Source organism: Bos taurus, chromosome 26 (assembly GCF_002263795.3).
Source record: "Bos taurus isolate L1 Dominette 01449 registration number 42190680 breed Hereford chromosome 26, ARS-UCD2.0, whole genome shotgun sequence".
Taxonomy (NCBI): domain Eukaryota; kingdom Metazoa; phylum Chordata; class Mammalia; order Artiodactyla; family Bovidae; genus Bos; species Bos taurus.
The window spans coordinates 45,443,065-45,456,205 of record NC_037353.1 but is presented as its reverse complement, the minus strand read 5'-3'; the positions used below and the strand labels follow the sequence as shown (position 1 = coordinate 45,456,205).

The following is a 13,141-nucleotide window of genomic DNA, read 5'->3' as shown; positions in this document are numbered from 1 at the left end:
GGGGCCCTACTGACCCTGGGCAAACAGTCCCTCTCAGGGCTAGCCGATTCCTGGAGATGATAAGTTTGCCCTCCAGTGCACCTTTCATATGAACAAAAATTACCAGGCCAGAGTCCACACAACCCCCACCTCTTCTGATGACAAACTCCAGGCCAGCATCTCCAGCCCTCATCACTCCAGGATGGTACCAACCAACCAGGGACAGGGCCTCCCTGCCAGAGCCTGTGGAAATTATTCAAACTAGCCAAGCTGAAGCCTGCTGCCTGCTTACTGTGCCATGTAAGCTTTTTGCACAGAAACCACAGCAGCGAGGCTCCTTCCTGCCTGCAGTTCGACTTGCTCACGCTGCCTCCCGGCGCCTCCCTGGGCAGCCCCCACATGGCATTTCCCTGCCCCTTGGGAACTGTAACAAGTCACCTTCTCCACTGCTGCAGTCATCTCCTGCTTTGTCAGCCTCACCACACCTAAATTATAATAAAACCCACACTTCAAACACCCTCTGAGAACGGAAGAGGTTGAAATTGTCAGATTCAGGCTATCCAAGAGCCAGGTACAGAAGTTTTAAAGAAATAAAACAATTCTTCCCAAAGTTGAGTATATAACAACAACAACAAATTGTTAGAAATGACCAAAAATATCTGAGGAGAAAAGCAACTGGAAATTCTAGAAGTCAAAATATAATTGCTGAAACATAAAACTAAGTAGGTGGGGTGAATAATAAAGTAAGCAAAAAGTGAAAAGATAATTATATATCTGAAGAATTTACCCAGCTTTCCCAGAATAAAGCAAAGAATGGACGTATAAAACAGAGACTAAGAAAACAGAAAGAGAAGATCTAACATATTTATTCAAGGGAAGAATGGAGACAATAGGGGAGAGACAACATTTAAAGGATAATCACTGAAAATGCGACATAACTAATTAAAAACATGAATTCACAACTTTAGGTAGCAAAACACTTTCCAAACAGGATCAGCAGGAAAAACATACCCAGACAGAAAAATGGAACAAGAAGAAAAAGGTAATGATGAGACCCCAAAAGCAACCAGAGAAAAAATACACATCCCCTTACAAAGGAACATTAGCATCACTGCAGAATTCTCGACAACAGCAAGGGAAGCCATAAAACAACACAGAAGTACCTTCAGAGGGGAAGGGAAAGGGAACCATCAGTCTAGAGCAGCATACTCAGTAAAGAATTCCCTTCAGGAGCAAGAATGAAACAAACAAATTTACCAACAACAAAAATGAAAGCATTTTGCAAATATTTGTAAAAACATATGCTGGATAAAGAACTTGTATCCAAAATATAAAAAAGAATTCTTAAAACTCAACAATAAGAAAACAACTCAATTAAGAAATTGGCAAAAGAGCTGAACAGATACCTCACCAAAGAAGACACACAGATGGTAAACAACACGTGAAAAGATGCTCAAGATCATACATCATTAGGAAACTGCGAATTAAAATAACGACGTGACGCCACTTACACGGTATGTTGGAATGGCTGAAATCCAAAAGCCTGACAATCCCAAATGCTAGCAAAGATGCAGCGCGGTAGGAACTCATTCACTGCTGGTAAAAATGCAAAATGGTGTGGCCACTTTGGAAGACAGTTTGGCAGGGTTTTTTGGGTTTTTTTTGTTGTTGTTTTCTTCCCACAATTTAAACATAGCCTTATGTTCCACAAAGCTAAACATACGATTCAGCAATCATGCACCCAGTTACCCAGTTGACTTGAAAACTTATGTTTACCCAAAAAGCTTGATAATGTTTACAACAGCTTTATTCATAACCACCAAAACAAGCAGAAACAATAGGTCCTTTGATGGATAAAGAAACTGTGGTACCTCCCTACCACAGAATGATATTCAGCAATGAAAAGAAATGAGCTATCAAGCTATGAAAAAAATGTTAGACTCTTAAATGCAAATTACTAAATGAAAGAAACCAATATGAAAGAGATACATCTGTATGAGTCTACTTGTAATGTTCTCAAAAAGGCAAAACTATGGAGACAGGAGAAAGAGAGCAGCCAGAGGTCTCAAGAGAGGGAAGGCGGGATGAAGGGGTGAAACGTCAGGGCATTTTTCAGGGCAGTGAAACAACCATGATACTGTAAACGTGGACACGTGACACAGCATTTGTCAAAAACCATAGAGGCTTACAAAGAGCCGACTCATTGGAAAAGACCCTGATGCCAGGAAAGATGAGGGCAGGAGGAGAAGGGGGCAACGGAGGATGAGATGGTGGGATGGCATCACCAACTCAATGGCATGAGTTTGAGAAAACTCCAGGAGATGGTGGAGGACAGGGAAGCCTGGTGTGCTGCAGCTCATGGGACTGCAAAGAGTCAGACATGACTGAGTGAACAACATAGACCCTTACAATACAAAGAATGAAGCTTACTATGTGCACATTTTAAAAAATCATTTAGGTGGTTGCAGAATCTCAAGGCAGAATGCAGAGTGTGGCAAAACAATCAAACTCTATTACGGATGTGTAAGTCTCCTCTTTGAGGCAGGGGAAAGGGCTCTTTCTGCCCTAAGTCACTTTGGAAATAAGCAGAATCTCTAAAACTGAGGGCTAAAGAAACTGTACCCAAGCACTATACACTAGCTGATCACCTCATTTCCCCCAGGGTACAGGTTAAGCATTCTGATATTAACATGCATGGCAATGGCACCCCACTCCAGTACTCTTGCCTGGAGAATCCCATGGACAGAGGAGCCTGGTAGGCTGCAGTACACGGGGTCGCGAAGAGTCAGACACGACTGAGCGACTTCACTTTCACTTTTCACTTTCATGCATTGGAGAAGGAAATGGCATCCCACTCCAGTGTTCTTGCCTGGAGAATCCAAGGGACAGCAGAGCCTGGTGGGCTGCCGTCTATGGGGTCACACAGAGTCGGACACAACTGAAGTGACTTAGCATACAAAGTTTAGACAATTAACTAAATGGACGGCAGATAGTGGGAGTCGGATTTCTCTGCTGGAGTGGGTGTTTACAGATGAGCAGGCAGAGGAGGTTAGGACGATCCACACGCTAGTGAACTACAGTTGGAGACAGCATGACTGCATATCTCGCTTCACTTACACACACACAAATATTCATTAGGTACGTGTATGTATGCTTCCCAGGCGGTGCTAGTGGTAAAGAACCCACCTGCCAACGCAGGAGATGCAAGAGACACGGGTTCAATCCCTAAGTCAGGAAGATCCCCAGGATGAGGGCACTCCAGTAATCTTGCCTGGAGAATCCCATGGACTGAGGAGCCTGGCAGGCTACGGTCCATAGGGTCGCAGAGAGTCGACACGACTGAGGCAACTTAGCACGCATGCACGCATATGCTCGTATTTCCTTGTTCTGTCAGAGGAGAAGGGCTAAAAGCAGCTATGCCAATAGCAATAAGCTCATCTAGCACAGAGATCTGGGTTCCTAATGCTTCAATTAAAGAAAGAAGAACTCCTTGATTAAAGGGCTGATTCTAGAAATGGGGCAGGAAACACGGAAGATGAATGAGCCTGAAGCATCTTAGTCTTCCAGAAAGTAAGTTAATGCTAAAAGAAAACAAAAGTCCAGCACAGTGGGTACGCCAAAAGAAGTAAGAGCCAGCCAGAAAAAAAAAGAAAACTCCCAATGGTGAAAACTGGCACATTTGAGTAGCAAAATAAATTGAGCATTGGACTATAACTCCAAGTATAAAATATATATCCTTGACTTCACACTAATATAAATAAAGGAGTGAACAAAACAAATATGGGAGAAGAGGCAAATCTCCTATGCAGGAGAACTCCAAGTAATTGATGGAGACACTCTGCCCTCAAGGAAATAGAATATAACTCGTTTCTCCGTCAGTGCGGGCTGCACAGAGCATTCAGTAGGGAAAGGAAGGGGAAAAGGAGAGTAACTTTACCAAGAAACCTGACAAGCAGGGTATCAGCCGGGAGATTAAAATGTATGCGTGAATAGTGTTAAGTCACGTTGACAGGGTGTGTCCTTAATTCAGTGAAATGAAAATGGTATTTTCACCTCTGGTTTTCTGCCCCCAAAACCCATAAACTCAATCTAATCATGAGAAAAACTGCAGATAAATCCCAATTTAGATGTTCTACAAAACACCTGACCAGCACTCCTCAAGACTGCCAAGGTCACCAAAAACGAAAAGAGTCTGAGACTGTCACAGCCAAGAGGAACTTAAGGAGACATGAAGACGAAATGTAATGTGTATTCTGGATGGGATCATGGAACAGAAGAAGAGCATTCGGTAAAAACTAAAGAAATCTGAATCAGTCAATAATGATTTATCAACATTGGTTCATTACTTGTAACAAAGGTGCCATATTCATGTAAGAGGCTAATAGGGGAAACTGTGGATTATGTGAGAACCCATACTATTTCATTTTTATAATTGTTTTATAACTCTAAACTGTGATTTAAAAAAAAAACAATAAACTTTATTTTAGGAACAACATCACCAATATGCAAAAGGCAGAAAATACAACCCGTAATGAAAACAATCGATAGGAATGAGCCCAGAAGTAACAGAGGTGACAGAATTTATAAACAAGTACATTACCTAATGTAACTATGCTCTGTGCGTTTAAGAAGATAAACAAAAAGGCCAGAAGACATAAAAATACCAAATTGAAACTTCTTGAAATGAAAGATACAATCTGAAATGAAAAATGGAGTGGAATCAAAAGCAGATTACACATGGCAGAAAATGCACCAATAAACTAGAAGACACAGCAGTACAAAACTGGTAAAATGAACCACAATGAGAGAAAAGATGAGAACTCAGTCACTGACTCAAAAGAACATCAAGCAGTTCAACATACATGTAACTGTAGTTCAAAGGAGAAAAAGGAGACAGAAAATTAGAAGAATAATAGCAATACATCTGAGAACTGCTCAGAGATCTGAGGGTCATTTTTGGTTCAAATGTTTAACCTTGCTTGTGTATCTTCATGGCCATATCATGCTGTGCAGTAGCCGCACACTGATTTTAACTGATGTATTCAACATAACGTTCTAAAACAAAACGTATTCCTCTAATCTTTTATTTCTCCTTTTTCCAAGTGAGATAATCATAAAAATTTTGTGTAGGAAACACCTTATCATTCTTATCTCACTATTGGTAATGCTTATTATTATTAAATCCAGGGAAATGCAATAGAAATATGCATACAGAGGAAGAATATTACCATAGCAGCTGGTGAAAAGAAAGAATATATGGAAACATTGCCTAGATTTAAGAAAGTAAACTGGAAATACAATGTAAAGGGCTAAAAACTGAGCATCATATACCACTTAATTTTGCTCATGGATTTTACATTTTCCATTTTTCTTACAGAAAACTAAACTCGGGAGTCTCTCACTTACATCTTCAATTCTTTCCCTGTTATGAGTTGAATTTTCACACTCGAAAAACGTATGTAGAAGTCCTCAGTCCCCAGCACCTGGAAATGCGATCTTCTTTGCACAGAGGATAACCGAATGTAATTAGTTAGGAGAGGTCTTACTGGAGTGGAGGGGGACGAAAGTCCAATGTGACTCATGTCCTAACAAGAAGAAAAGAGACCTAGACAGACACAAGGACAATGCTATGTCTGTCCTCTGTCCAACAGAGGCAGAGATCCAAGTGATGTGTCTCCAAGTCAAGAACATCAAGGATTCCCAGGAGAACACCAGAAATTGGAAGAGACAAAGAATAATCCTCTCCTACAGGCCTCAGGGGGAGCCCAGCCTCAAGAAGTGTAAGACAATAAACTGATGTTGTTTTAAGCCAAAAAAAAAAAAAAAAAAGCCAAAATTTCCTAAATTTGATGAGAAGTATAAACCCACAGACCTAGAACTTCAAGAACCTCAAGCAGAATAAACTTAAGAAAACCATGCCAAATATTGATAGCATTGGTTTTAATCTAATTGTTGAAATTCAGCAAATAATATTAAAAGCAGCCACAGATTGAAAAAAACGAATCACAGAACAAAGATAAGACTGACAGCAGACATCTCCTCAGAAACATGCAAGCCTATCACACTGCATTGAAGTCGCTCAGTTGTGTCCGACTCTTTGCAGCCTCTTGGACTGTAGCCCGCCAGGCTCCTCCATCCATGGAATTTTCCAGTCAAGAATACTGGAGTGGGTTGCCATTTCCTTCTCCAGGGGATCTTCCCAACCCAGGAATCAAACTCCAGTCTCCTGCATTGCAGGCAGACACTTTTACCATCTGAGCCACCAGGAAACCTATCACCGTGCAGAGACGTCTTTCAAGTTCTGAGTGCTGGATTTCTTTACCCAGGGACGATGTCTTTAAGCAATAAAATGAAAATAAAGGCTTTTTTTAGATTTAAGGCAAAAAAAAAAAAAAGCCAAGAGAATTCATCACCAGCAATGCTGAATTATAAAAAATGTTAAAGAAAGTTTCTCAGGCAGAAGAGAAATCATACAAGATGAAAATCTGCATTTACACAAAGGAATAATGGTCACGAGAAACAGCAAATGTATGGGGAAGCATAAAATACATCATCTTCCTAAAGTAAACATTATAGAAATGCGTTGGGAGGTTAATGGGATATACAGAAGCAAACCAGAATGAGACAAAGGCTGTGGAGGACGGAAATGGACTCTTCTAAGATTCCTATGCATAACGTAAAATCGTATGGCACTATTTAGAGAAAGATCGTGACAGGTTCTACACTACCCAGGACTCACCCTTACAAGTTCATAATGAGTTCACATTTCTCCTTCTGAATTGTTTACTAAAATTATCTTCCCTTTGGTTTGTCAGAGACTTTCTTAAGGGGCCTGAGTGAGTCCCTTCTTGGTCGCTAAATGAGTCTACCCACAGATTATCACACAACTGCTTAACTCTTAGAAGTTAATTACTAAACTCTGACTTTAAATTTATTTAAAATTCCTAACCATAACTTTTGAATTACTACTTCAATTATGTTACATCCCATCACAAACGTACACAATAAATATATGACATTTCATGTACCTCTGCTATACTCTCTGCAAACCAAACAAGAGCCTTTGGTCAAAAGGGAAAAACTTCAACTTGATCTGAAGTAGGAAAGCAATAAAAATAAAAATTATTCATGCTCATACATAACAGTAAATCTGACTGCTCCTTTCCCTTTTCTATGCTAGTATAAAACTTGCATTATATATGGAGGCTTGATATTAGAGCATGGAAGCAAGGGATATCTCCAATAAATCATATTTTCTTTACAATCTTCAAGAAAACCTTTTTTTTTTTTTTGCTTTTCTTACAGTGGAATCCTCAATAAATATCACCTTGAATCCCCCTTCAGATGTATTCAATCCCTATCTTGGCTGTTGTTCCTTTCCAGGGTAGGTGTACCGGCTTAACTACAGAACAGACTTGTGGTTGCCAAGGCGGAGTGTGGATGGGGCGGGACGGATTGGGAGTTTGGGATTAGCACATGCAAAACATGATAAATAGACCGGATAAACAACAAGGCTCTACTGTATAGCACAGGGAACGATAGTCAATGTCTTGTGATAAACCATAACGAAAATTATATAAAAAAAGCATACATATTGCATAACTGAATCACTTTGCTGTACAGCAGAAACTAACATAACACTGCAAATCAACTATATTTCAATTTTAAACAAAGTACTGGTTTAAGCTTTAAGAGCTATCATGCATTCTCTGTAAAATGTTCACGTTCATGGTAAGAATACATACTTTGTAGCCAAACTGCTATACAGCCAAGTTATTCAATATTTATATCAATCTCCATTTCTCTCCTGAGTCTAAGTTTAAAATGTGAATAAATGGGACTTCCCTGCTGTGGTCCAGGGGTTAAGACCTCTCCTTCCAGTGCAAGGGGCGTAGGTTTAATCCCTGGCCGGGAAGCTAAGATCCCACATGCCTCATGGCCAAAAAAAACAAAAAACAGAAGCAGTGTTGTAACAAATTCAATAACGACTTTAAAATAAAATTATGAACTAATCCATTATTTTTAAATGTGAATAAATAAGAATGTGGCTTTAGATGGCATTCTGCCATATCTGGGATGAGTGATCATAGTTCATTCAAATAGAAAACTTCCAAAACCTAAAATTCTTTGAATTTTCCTTGTGTATGATATATTTCCTTTGCTCCACCTTTGCCTCCTTGACATTCCACTTCCGTAGAAAGCGTATTTTTTCTTACTTAGAACAAACTTGATTTTGTATGGGAGCTAAGAAAATCACTTGATATGAAGCATGTAACTGGGGTTTTTATTAAAATGTCATTAAAAATAAGATAGGTGCCTCAAATACGAGTATTACAAGGGTTTCACAGAAATTCTTCAACAAACAAAGCAACTGACAAAAAAATTCCAGTCACTTTGGCAAAGCTATCATTTTAGGCAACTGTTCTTTTTAAACTATAGTTCATTCTGAGTTATATAAGGGTGCTATTAATTATTGTTCCTCTCCATGTCTTTTTAAAGTAAAAATCCATTTTGCCCAGAACAGGGGGGAAAAAAAAAGAATCCATTAATTATTAAAATTCTTCTGGAATATCAAATTTATATCAATTTCATTTAAAATTTGTTTGATTCTATTAGGATACTTTTATGCTTTTCACCACAGAAACAAAACTGTTGTGGTAATACTAACATTTATATAAGCATTCACATGGCCAGATGCTATGCTAAGTGCTTTGAAGCCACTGTCTTAGCTCAGGCACCTGGAGCAAGGCTGATCCCTTACCCACATTTCAGGCTGGGACTCAAAGCCTTCTCTAGTCTGTCCAACTCCAGACACTGCCAAGCTCTGCTGGGTCTGGGGCCGTGGCTCCCCAGGAAATGGAAAAATGACAAGTTAGCAACCAAGAAGCACTGCGGGCCCTGCTGGATCCCTGGGACCCGGATCTCAGAGAACTTTCACAGGCTTCCCATTCTCCAGAGCCCAGAACTCAGGTTGTCGCAGTCATTTGTTTCCCCTACGATGGAAATCATCCTGCAGATAAATTCAGCTTTAAAGATTCCAAGATAGGAGACACAGAACCAGAACTGATGGAGCGGAGAAGAAGGCAGTTGGTGAGGGGGCGGGCAGTGTCTGGAGACACCCCTCTTCCCACTCAGAGGTCGCCCTGAGGCAGCTCCTCTCTGCACCCCTGAGGTAGATCACCAGGCAGCCTGCAGGCCAGGCCAGGGCTGTGGCCTCTCTCAGAGACTCCGCCTCAGTCAGAGAGGCAGATGTAAGGCAGGAAGGGCCCAGCCCAGCAGCCCTCCCGGAACAGGGGGCCCTGGCCGCCAGAGGCCGAGGGCTTCTCCAAGCGTGGTTCCTGGCTCCTCATTCTGGAGTCATTAGAGGGGCTCCTCCTGTTACAGACAGAGGAGCTGCTCTGCTCCCCAGGTCCCACGACTGGGCTACCACACTCTGTCCACAGACATTTAAGCAGACCGGGGCTAAATCCTGCCAAAAGTAGAGGCCACGCGACAGAAAGCGCTTTCCAGCACAGAGGGGAGCATGCAGGCATCTGGACACAGTGTGTGTCTACACAAGGCATCTGGACACGGTGTAGGTCCAGGGGAGGAATGCTGCCCAGCTGAACCCATATTTACTAAGGATTCTGGTGGGCCAAAGGGGTCCCTAAGCCATGAAATAATCAGACCCAGAGAGAGATTTAGTATAAAGCTAATAAAGTCTGAATTTTTGTGTGTGGGGCAGGGGGGTGGGAGGGTCTCTCATTTGCACAAGCCCCTTGCAAGACTCAATGAGGGATCCTAGCAGTGTAACACGTGGTAAAACATTTTCTTGTAAATCGTGCAATGTTTGAACTCCCAGGTTGTTAGCGGAGTGTCCCCTCCCCACCCCAACATCCCCTCCAGCCACCTCCCCATGTCTGGTGTATAGCATGAACTGGTACTCTAGAGACAGCACTAAAGCAGGGGTCCCCAACCTCCGGTACCTCCTGCCTGGTGATCTGAAGTAGAGCTAATATAATACTAATAGGAAAAAACTACACAATAAATGTAACACACTTGAATCATCCGAAACCACCTCCCGCTCCCCGGTCTGTGGGAAAATTTTCTGCTGGACTAAAGGGAAGTGGAGCTGGAAATGCATTTGGTTCGATTTGACAAAGTACAGCTGTGCAGTTTGCAGTCACTCCTGTTATAACTGAGGTCCTATCCCCCCATCCCCTGTGGCAATCACTTCTAGGGATACTCCCACCATGCCCTGGGCTCACACCCCATCACACAGGTTTGAGGTGAAAGGTCCTACTGCCTTATGAACAGTAGAGGAGACTGAAGTCTACTAGCGCTAGTCTGTAGAAAATTCTTTCAAACAAATATTTAAAGTCTCAAGCAGAGGATTTGGATCTCATTAATATACAGTTAAAACACAATTTTTTACCTGTCAGAAACACACACAATGAAAAGTGTATGCCATCATAAACACACGACACTTTGTTTTTAGCAGCAAATCACAGGAAATAAAATTTGTCATAAGTCTTGGTTTGTAGGACACAAAGCATTATGGCAAAGAGCGAGTATAACTAAAGACGGGGCAGCATGATTTATGCATTCTTTATGCACACCTTAACTTATCTGATGTATCTTGCCCTCACAAAGTCTGACAGTTCCAGATAAAACAGCATGCGAAATCACCACCAATACAGCAGAGTAGCCTGAAGAAACAAATGTTCCAGTGAAAAACTCTGACACATACCCCATCAATAATTCAATATTTGTAGTATAAGAATAATTTGATTATACAATTATGGGGTTCAATTGAACACAGTGGCAAATTTTAAGTGCACTTGAATTACTCTCTTATCTGCCTTAATTTCAGATAAATTTTCCACTGTTTTCTACAATTACAGATCATCCCAAATTTAAATGCAATGGAAAGTAAGGATTCTAGCAGAATTTAAAGGAGGAAACTGGCGGGGGTAGAGAATGAAGATTGGCAGAACCTTTGAAAAGTTAAAAATTCACCTATATAATAGTAAAATTTTAAAACCTAAAGGCTGAAACGGTATGCAGAATTATTTAGAAAGGAATCATCAGAGGGTGGTCCTAAGATGGCAGAGGAATAGGATGGGGAGACCACTTTCTCCCCCACAGATTCATGGAAAGAACATTTGAACGCTGAGCAAATTCCACAAAACAACTTCTGAATGCTGGCAGAGGACATCAGGCACCCAAAAAGGCAGCCCATTGTCTTCAAAAGGAGGTAGGGGAAAAAATATAAAAGATAAAAAGAGAGACAAAAGAGGGAAGGACAGAGATCCATCCCAGGAAGGGAGTCTTAAAAAAGAAAGAAGTGCCCTGGTCCGCGGGATGCTGCGCAGTGCCCGCCGCTTCCCGCCGCGGAGCCATGGAGATCGGCACGGAGATCAGCCAGTGCCATTAAGGGGAAATTGCAAGAATTAGGAGCTTACGTCGATGAAGAACTTCCTGGTTACATTATGGTGATGGTGGCCAGCAAGAAAAGTCAGGACCAAATGACAGAGGACCTGTCCCTGTTTCTAAGGAACAACACAATTCGATTCACCGTATGGCTTCACGGTGTATTAGATAAACTTCGTTCTGTAACAACCGACCCCTCTAGTCTGAAGTCTTCTGATACCAACCTCTTTGATGGTAACGTACCTTCAAACAAGAGCAGTTTCAGTCGAGGAGATGAGAGAAGGCACGAAGCTGCGGTGCCACCTCTTGCAGTTTCTGGCACTAGGCCTGAAAAAAGAGAGTCTAGAGTTTCTACAAGTTCACAGGAACAGAAAGCCACTAATGTCAGACAGACTTATGATGATGGAGCTGCAACCCGACTAATGTCACAGTGAAACCTTTGAGGGAGTTAGCACCCTCTGAAGATGTGATTGATATTAAGCCAGAACCAGATGATCTCATTGATGAAGACCTCAACTTTGTGCAGGAGAATCCCTTATCTCAGAAAAAAACCACAGTGACACATATGGTTCTTCTCGCCCTTCTATTGAAATTTATCGGCCACCTGCAACTCGAAACACAGACAGTGGTGCTCATCTAAACAGGTTGCAGTTTCAACAGCAGCAAGACAGTATTCATGCTGCCAAGCAACTTGATATTCAGAGCAGCCGGGTGTATGAAACAGGACGCTTGTGTGAACCAGAAGTGCTTAACAGCTTAGAAGAGACTTACAGTCCCTTCTTCAGAAGCAACGCAGAAAAGATGAGTATTGAGGAAGAAAACTTTCGGAAGAGAAAGTTGCCTGTGGTAAGTTCAGTTGTTAAAGTAAAAAAATTCAGTCATGACAGAGAAGAGGAGGAGGAAGATGATGATTGTGGGTCCCGTACAGGAAGCATCTCCAGCAGTGTGTCAGTGCCAGTGAAGCCTGAACGGAGACCGTCACTTCCACCTTCTAAACAAGCTAACAAGAATCTAATTTTGAAGGCTATATCTGAAGCTCAAGAATCTGTAACAAAAACAACTAACTATTCTACAGTCAGTTGCTCCCAGAACTCGAACTTCTCAGGAAGAATTGCTAGCAGAAATGGTCGAGGGACAAGGCAGAGTCCCTAGGATAAGTTCTCCTGTTAAAGAAGACGAAGCAAAAGGAGACAATATAGACAAAAGTCAAGGAACTCAACAGAGGCAGTTGTCATCCCGATTGCAAATTGACCACGTAATGGCAGAAACTCTGCAGATCAGTCAAGCTGAGATGAGCGAGCTGAGCGTGGCGCAGAAGCCGGAGAAGCTGCTGGAGCACTGCAAGTACTGGCCTGCCTGCAAGAACGGGGACGAGTGCGCTTACCATCACCCCGTGTCGCCTTGCAAAGCCTTTTCCAATTGTAAATTTGCTGAGAAGCGTCTGTTTGTTCATCCAAATTGTAAATACGATGCAAAATGTACTAAACCAGACTGTCCCTTCACTCACATGAGCTGAAGAACACCAGGACTGCCTCCAAAACCAGTCACAGCACCAGCACCGCCTTCCAGTAGTCAGCTGTGCCGCTACTTCCCAGCGTGTAAGAAAATGGAGTGTCCCTTCTATCATCCGAAACACTGTAGATTTAACACTCAGTGTACACGACCTGACTGTACGTTCTACCATCCCACCATTACTGTACCACCACGACATGCCTTGAAATGGATTCGACCTCAGACCAGGTAAAGTGAA

General features: G+C 41.9%; 1 protein-coding gene and 1 pseudogene across 5 annotated transcripts in view; one reads left to right on the top strand and one right to left on the bottom strand.

Annotated features, from left to right (window-relative positions):
* The window catches only part of FANK1 (fibronectin type III and ankyrin repeat domains 1), a 110,661-nt gene that overhangs the window by 49,218 nt on the left and 48,302 nt on the right, over positions 1-13,141 (bottom strand). Inside the window, exon 3 of one of the 5 annotated variants that reach the window (XM_024985488.2) lies at positions 10,578-10,667. The gene's annotated coding sequence lies outside the window, so the exon portion shown is untranslated. 5 annotated transcript variants of the gene reach the window in all.
* LOC112444521 (zinc finger CCCH domain-containing protein 14-like) lies at positions 11,345-13,135 on the top strand (annotated as a pseudogene).